Below are 8,504 nucleotides of genomic sequence, written 5' to 3'. Positions count from 1 at the left end.
TTGACCTTTGACCTTATCAAGGTCATCGAGCGTAGGTAGCGAAGCATTTATTTATGTTAGGAGGCTCGCTAAGCAAGGCGGCAAGAGACACAAGAAACACGTCATAGAATTCTTATTAGATGAGAAGCTACAACACCTTGCCTTACTCTCTCTCTCTCTCTCTGTCTCTCTCTCAGGATTCTTGGGTGGGAGATCTCAAATACTATTTCTGTCTGTCTGTCTCTCCTCTCACCCTTTTTCTGTCTGTTTGTCTGTCAGTCTGTCTCTCTCTCAGGATTCTGGGGCTGGAGATCTTCAAAAGTGTTATCTCTGTCTGTCTGCCTCTCTCTCTCTCTCTCTCTCTCGTCTCTCTCTCGGTCTCTCCTCTCTCCTCTCTGCTCCTCTCTCTCAGAATTGTTAGTCGGGAGATTTATATGATTAAAGTACGATATTCAACTACGTAGATTATGGGCTGGGCACGTTAGACACTGGGTCACGAGAGAGAGAGAGAGAGAGAGAGAGAGAGAGAGAGAGAGAGAGGTTGTGTAGGATGTGTGTTTACAATATGGTATATATATATATAATATATATATAAATACATATACATATATATATATATATATATATAATATATATATATATATATATATATATATATATATATATATTCCATTCCACACTCATTTCATAATCATCATCAGCAAAAAACAGCCAGAAATTCAACTCTAACAACATATCTCCAAAATTTACACAAAATTTTTTTCGAAACAGTAAATAAAAACGATAAAGAATAAAATACGATAAAAAAAATTCAAAACAGTAAATAAAATTAATAAAGAATAAAAAAAAATTAGAGAAAAAATCTCAGTTTATAAATTCTATGCAACAACTTATACAGGAAAAAACTGGAAATGAAATGACAATTCTTTATTTTTTCTGGTGACTGGTGAGTGTTACAGAGAAACTCACTAAGCCAGGAACACGGATTCTGAATAGGCGCTACGAGAACGCTTTAGTCGCCAGACAGCGTTTTACCATTTGGGGCAGAGAGAGAGAGAGAGAGAGAGAGAGAGAGAGAGAAGAGAGAGAGAGAGAGAGTAATAATAATAACAATTATAATAAGCTTTAATTACAATATTTACATTGACTATTCTGTATCTTACAAAGGATAAAATGTATTTCAATGTTACATTTCATACTACTCACATTTACTATATACAGCAAACCTTGAGAGAGAGAGAGAGAGAGAGAGAGAGAGAGAGAGAGAGAGAGTCTGCTGGTGCAATATTTATTGGTTTTCCTCGTCGGGCAATACCGTTTTTTTCTTTTATTTAATTTCTCTTCTCTCTCTCTCTCTCTTTCTCTCTCTCTCTCTCTCTCTCTAACCCAAGCTGAGCCACACAATAGAGAACTCACAAGCACTGCAAATTGCATCACCAGGACGAGAGAGAGAGAGAGAGAGAGAGAGAGAGAGAGAGTGAACAGCGCATGCGCGGTCTGCGCGACATTATGCCAAATAAGGTTGTGACGTCACGTCTTTCTTCACAAACTCCGTCTTGGCTGGACAATTTCTGTTTGTTTATTTACTAATGCAAAATATGAAGAATTTTGTATTATAACTGAATATAGCTGAATTAAATACAATTCAACATAATACATATATATATGTATTATTTATGTATGGTATATATATATATATATATATATATATATATATATATATATATATATATATATATATATATATATATATATATATATATATATATATATATATATATAAGTCATATCACATTACCGTGATTCATATACATATATCGAGCTACAAATGTCCTTTAATATCTAATTCGCTCTACCTCGGAATTAATATATTTTCATATATGTTTAAACCGAAGGGGAATTTATTCAGCAATAAAATAGAATTGCCGGCCGACGGGCACGAAACCACCTCGACATCTTCAATTCCAGGACTGGCAGTGAAACCTTAGCCCACCCAGCCACCAGCCCACCAAAAGCACTACAATGCTACCGAGGACGAGGGGGTTTGATGCAGTCTCCAAAACTAAAAATACCTGGACGCGGCAGGTATTGAGGTGGGAGGCGGCATAAACCTTATATCCTCTTGTTGGTTTTTGGCGGGGTGGGCTAAGGCTTCACTGCCAGCCTGGAATTGAAGATGTCGATGGTTCCTGACCGTCGGCCGGCAATACTATTTTCGCTGAATAAAATCCCCTTCGGTTTAACATGTACGAAAATATATTAATTCCGAGGTAGAGCGAATTAGATATTAAAGGACATTTGTAGCTCGATATATATATATATATATATATATATATATATATATATACATATATATATATATATATATATTATATATATATAGATATATATATATATATATATGTATATATATATATATATATATATATATATATAGATATATATATATATATATAAGATATATATATATATATATTATATATATATATATTATAGATATATATAATATCTATATATCTATACATCCTATATATATATATATATATATTCATTGAATAGAATGGCTTTCTCACTGTTAACCAGCTTTTTTTGAAATTGCTTCATATTTTCTAATTATTTTCTTTACTTCATTGTTCAGGTTACTAATGGACACATAATGGGGTTCTTCCATTTACTCTAGTATTTTTACACACGACAGCTGTTTCGTCAACCTATACGTATTGACGTTGTCAAGCGTACTGATACAAATATGAGCCTACATGCGTTTTGTGACGTCCATGAGGACGGAAAGGTAGTACAAATAATGCCAGATACTTAGTTTTAAGTATTTACAAAAGACTATAGTGAAACATAAAATAAGACAAATAAATAAATATGTTAACAACAGAAATTATATAAAAAGTTGAAAGTCAGTTATTATATACACATTTATACATAAATATATATTAATTACATATATGTTTAATTCACTGAATGTCAGTGTGCGCTCCTGTCCGCGTGTGGTGGTTTTCCACGCGGTTGAAGGCTGCCTCCTACACGAGGGCAAGGATCGGTCAGCCTCACGTTGGATGTTAAGGTTGGGGCGTTGCATGGCGATGCTGACTGCTTCTGATATCAATAAACAATTGTAGTTGCCTTCCTTGTGTATTATTTTGGTGTGTGAGAAGTTCTTGTAAGGATGGTTTTTTATTGTGGGTATCCACAAAGTGCTGATGAATGGCTCCTTGGTTTCTGTGGGCCTGCATGCGACGTTTGAGTGTAGTGGTTGTGTGTCCGATATAGCATTTTTGGGGGGACTGACATTGCTCGTCAGCACAGACAAACGTTGTATATATATATCAGATTCAACTTCTTTCTCCGTCGATGTGCCGTACTATTTTTCATTACCAATGAGGCCGTAAGGTTTGGTTTGCAGTAAATCCTTGCTGTTATTTTGTTATATGGCGCTAGGGGGGTGGTTCCACCCTCAATTCATGGTCAGAACGCTTAAAAAAATAACATGGGAACATTTCTACCTGTCATATATATATATATGATTATATATTATTTATGTATATATATACATACATATATATACATGTATACATGCAAATCCACCCTCCATTCATGGCCAGAACGCTTTAACGCACAAAAAAAAAAAACGGATGAAAAACGAGGTGTAAATCCAGCGCATTCAAGTAAGAGTAATGGCCGTGGATCGTTAAGCGATGTGAAGGATCTTTCATTTGCATTCAACACTGTCATCTATTTCCGATTACCGGAGAGAGAGAGAGAGAGAGAGAGAGAGAGAGAGAGAGGCTCGTGCAAGGAGTTTTATAGCGTCCTTTCTTCTTTTTTTTCTCTCGCCCTCTTTCTCCTTGCAGGGAATTTTGATGTGATCGTCACTCTCTTTCTCTCTTCCTTTTATTGTCTCTATTTCCTATTACCGTAGCAAAAGAGAGAGAGAGAGAGAGAGAGAGAGAGAGAGAGAGAGAGAGAGAGAGAGAGGCGTGCAAGGAGTTTTATAGCGTCCTTTCTTTTTTTCTCTTGCTCTCTCTCTCTCTCTCTCTACTCGGGAATTTTTGATGTGATCTTCGAATCTCTCTTTCTTTCTTTTATCTGTCTCTCTCTCTTTTATCTGTCTCTATTTCCGATTACCGGAGAGAGAGAGAGAGAGAGAGAGAGAGAGAGAGAGAGAGAGAGAGAGAGGCAGGCTCGTGCAAGGACTTTTATAGTGTCCTTTCTTTTTTTTTCTCTCTCTCTCTCCTTACTCGCAGGGAATTTTGATGTGATCTTGACTCTCTCTTTCTCTCTTCCTTTTATCTGTCTATCTGTCTGTCTCTCTCAGTTAAAATCACGTTTATAATTCATAAATAAAAAAGCGTAATATCTGCTTTGAAATACATCACTAGAAATACAATCATTACCTTATTGCATAACGCAACTTTGAAAGTAATATTGGCAAATGCTACACGAGTGGAAAATTAAGTTTCCAAATAACTTTATGGAATTAATTAAACCGGTATTGGCAGATTATACACACCTGTATAAACTCGCTCTAATTAATATGACGGCAGGTGAAACAAGTGATTTTCTTTTTTTGCAATTGTAATCCAGTTGCTAAAATAATGCATTTCGTCCCAGCGATGGAAAGTACCAGATTTTGTTTAACAGCTTCAGAGACTATATTACACACACACACACACACACACACAAATATATATATATATATATATATATATATATATATATATATATATACATTATTATATATACCAAATAAAACAAAAAAAATCCAGGTTTAAAAATATTACACAGTTACCATTTGAGTATTAAACAATTACCTTCGGCATTGCACAATCCTTCTCACTATTACACAATCACCTTTAATCACTGCACAATTTTACAGTTATTACACGATTACCTTTTAAATATTGGCAGAAATTACTTTTCACGTATCATTCCGTAACCGGCCACACATTATCCGAAATTCAGAGAAATTCAGCATAGTGCACAAAAAAAAAAAAAAAAAAAAAAAAAAAAAATCCGGGAAAAAAAATCCGGGAAAAAATTCAGAAAAAATCACGAGAAATCAGAAATCAGGAAAAATCACGTAAAATTATGAAAAATTCTGAAAAATTCAGAGATATCCTGGAAAATTCCGGAAAGCTAAAAAAGAAAATTCAGAAAAATCCAGGAAAATTCAGAGCAAATCAAGAAATTTCCGAAAATTCAGGAAAACTTAGGAAAATGATAAGAAACAAAAAATAATAAGGGAAATTCAGAAACAATCAGGAATATTTATAAAAATGTAGGAAAATTCCAGAAAAAATTAAAAGAGAAGTCCTGGAAAATTCTGGAAAGGCTAGAAAAAAGAAATTCTGAAAAAAACAGGAAAATTCACAAGAAATCAGGAAATTTCAGGAATTTCAGGAAAACTCAGGAAAATGTTTAAAAAAATAAGGGAAATTCAGAAACAATCAGAATATTCATAAGAATGTAGGAAAACGCAGGAACGTTATGAAAATTTAGAAAAATGAAATCCTGGAAAATTCTGGAAAGCTTAAAAAAAAATCCAGAAAAATCCAGGAAAATTAAAAAAAATCAGGACATTTCAGAAAATTCAGGAAAACTCAGGAAAATGCTAAAAATAAAGGGAAATTTTAAAAATCAGGAATATTCATAAAAATGTAGGAAAATTCAGGAAAGTCAAGAAAATAAAAAAAGTCAGGAAAATTAAGAAAATTCAGGAAAATAAAAAAAGTCAGGAAAATTAAGAAAATTCAGGAAAATAAAAAAAAGTCAAGAAAATTCAGAAAATTTAGGAAAATATAAAAGTCAGGAAAATTAAAATAATTCAGGAAAATACAAAAAGTCAGGAAAATTAAGAAAATTCAGGAAAATTAAAAAATCAGGAAAATTAAGAAAATTCAGGAAAATTAAAAAAAGTCAGGAAAATTAAGAAAATTCAGGAAAATAAAAAGTCTGGAAAATTAAGAAAATTCAGGAAAATAAAAAAAGTCAGGAAAATTAAGAAAATTCAAGAAAATAACAAAAGTCAGGAAAATTCAGAAAAGTGAATTAACATCCAGAAAAATTCCAAGAAATACTATACTTTCCCTTGAGGCCCAGAAGCATCCGATCGCTTCCTTAAAACCTTCGAACGCATCGCCTCGTCCGGATACGTTAGGCGGATACTTTATTTGTCCTTAACATCCCCTCAAAAAAACTAGGAAAAAGAATAAGGAACAGGACCTCTATAAATAGCGGACGGAAGCCAAGAAAGAACGAATGCGGACGAAGCCACATCGTAAACAAGTCTCGGGTAGCTCTTGCCGAAGACAGCCATGATAGGCCAAGGAAAACATCTTGCCATCTTAACTTCGATTTATTCTGATAGAATTTCTTCTGGAGGTTTTTTTTTTCCCCTTCCTCCCCTTTGATAGAAATTTCGCTCCACCCCCACCCCCTAAAGGTCTCTTTCCAAACCCCCACCCCCCCCCCCCCTCTGCTAAGCCCCCCCCCCTACCCAAATATGTTTTTTTTTTTTTGGTTGCCTTTGCTACGTCACGTGATCCGTCCTCTGGTTTTACTGTACACTATTTTCTTTGGGTGGACTTTCATCCTTCATATATTGTATTAAAATATATTAAGTGTATTGAATATTTACTTCACTAGGTGTATTCTAATTCCATGAATTTATTCAGATGTATTTTAATTCCATTACTCTATTCTATGGCTTTTATCCTTCATTTCTTTATTAAATTACATTAAGTGTATTGAATATTTACTACAGTAGGTATATTTTAATCCCATTGTCCCATTCTCTGGCTTTTATCCTTTATATCTTGTATCAAAATACATCAAGTGTATTGAATGTTTACTACACTAGGTGTATGCTAATTCCATGACTTTATTTGGCTTTTATCCTTCATATCTTGTATTTAAAATATATCAAGTGTATTGAATGTTTACTACACTAGGTGTATTTTAATCCCATTACTTTATTCTCAGCATAGTTATTCGAGAAAGTTGCAAATAATACTCGGGTGAAAAAGACAGAGAAATGCTGTGATATTCATTCAGACTTCATCTGTCTCTCTCATACCAAAGACAAACAGAAAATGAGGGTGAAACACTATGTCTCTCTGTCTTTCTTCCTTTTCCGGCGTCAGGAAACTCATTAGGGCCCATTTAAACAGACACTCAATTAGAGCCCAAATTAGGGAGGTGTCCTCCAAGACAGGAACCACTTTTTGGGGGAAGGTAAATGAAGAATGCAGCAGAATGAAGAAATCTTTTATATACCTAGCGCCTCCACCAACGCATTTATGTATAACGAAGCGTCAAGATACAGATACAGAATGACTCAACACAGTTCTCATTTACTTCTGGCCTGGGCAAGATAAAGGTATAAGGTTCATAATATAAATTTTCTTTCATCAGAAGTAAGGACAGATACAGACATACTGGTGTATGTAAGTACGAGCCCTCGTATAATTAAGAAGATTGGTTCATCAAAAGGAATTTTCACCTGTAGAGATATGATAAACTTGTCTTTTTTTTAAAGAGAGACTTCAAAGATTTAGGAGAGGAAAAGGAGAAGGGAGAGAATTCCATATCTTTGGAGTATATAGGATAAAAGGCTAATCGTCTCTCATGATAAAGTTCCCAGAACAGATTCTTTATTCTATGTTTCTCTCAGGTCACAATTTCCTCGACTTTTACCCTTCCACATTCCTACAGTTAAGTCCACCTTACCCAATGGCTTCTCCCTTGAAATTCCTTATTAAACCTTCCTCTGGCCTGGGCTAGATAAAGTCGCTGAGTTGTCCCTCCTACTGACAAAAACATGGTCAATACTCAAGTTTCCTTTCGCTCAACATCTCAACTTCATCCTGCACCAAGGTAAGTTTCCAGGCAAATCTCACCTGGAAACAGCATAATTTTTGTCGATGGTCTCGTAAAAAAGATTTTTTTTTTACCTTCCAGCATCTGAGGTACGATTTTTTCTTTCTAATTTTTATTTTTTTTATTTTGTATATTTTTTCTACCTCAGCTGTTGGTACGTTTTGGAGCTACTAATATTATCACAGATACTACAACAACCTGAACTATTATTATTATTACTATTATATTATTATTATTATTATTATTATTATTATTATTATTATTATTATTATTATTATTATTATTATTATTATTGTTCTAAAGGGTCCACAATAATACAAAGTGTAAAAAGTCCGTGTATAATTTTGAAGACTTTACAGAAAGCTTTCGAACCCTTCCCTGGGTTCATCTTCAGTCCAAATGAACAAAATGTTACGACAAGTGCAGAGGTAAATATAAAAAACAAGAGTCGTTGAAGATCGTTGACAACGGTCGTTAGCTCGTTAATGGGCCAGGAGAAGAAAGAGGGTAGTTAACAACAACTAGGTGATACCCTCTCCCCTATCAATCCTTCTGGCTGCAATCCTGTTGGATCTTCGTACAGGTTGTTGCAACATTATGATTAACTACCCTCTTTCTTCTCCTGGCCCATTAAC

This window comes from Macrobrachium nipponense, chromosome 14 (assembly GCF_015104395.2).
Source record: "Macrobrachium nipponense isolate FS-2020 chromosome 14, ASM1510439v2, whole genome shotgun sequence".
NCBI classification, from domain to species: Eukaryota; Metazoa; Arthropoda; class Malacostraca; order Decapoda; family Palaemonidae; genus Macrobrachium; species Macrobrachium nipponense.
Note: the sequence above shows the minus strand (reverse complement) of the source record.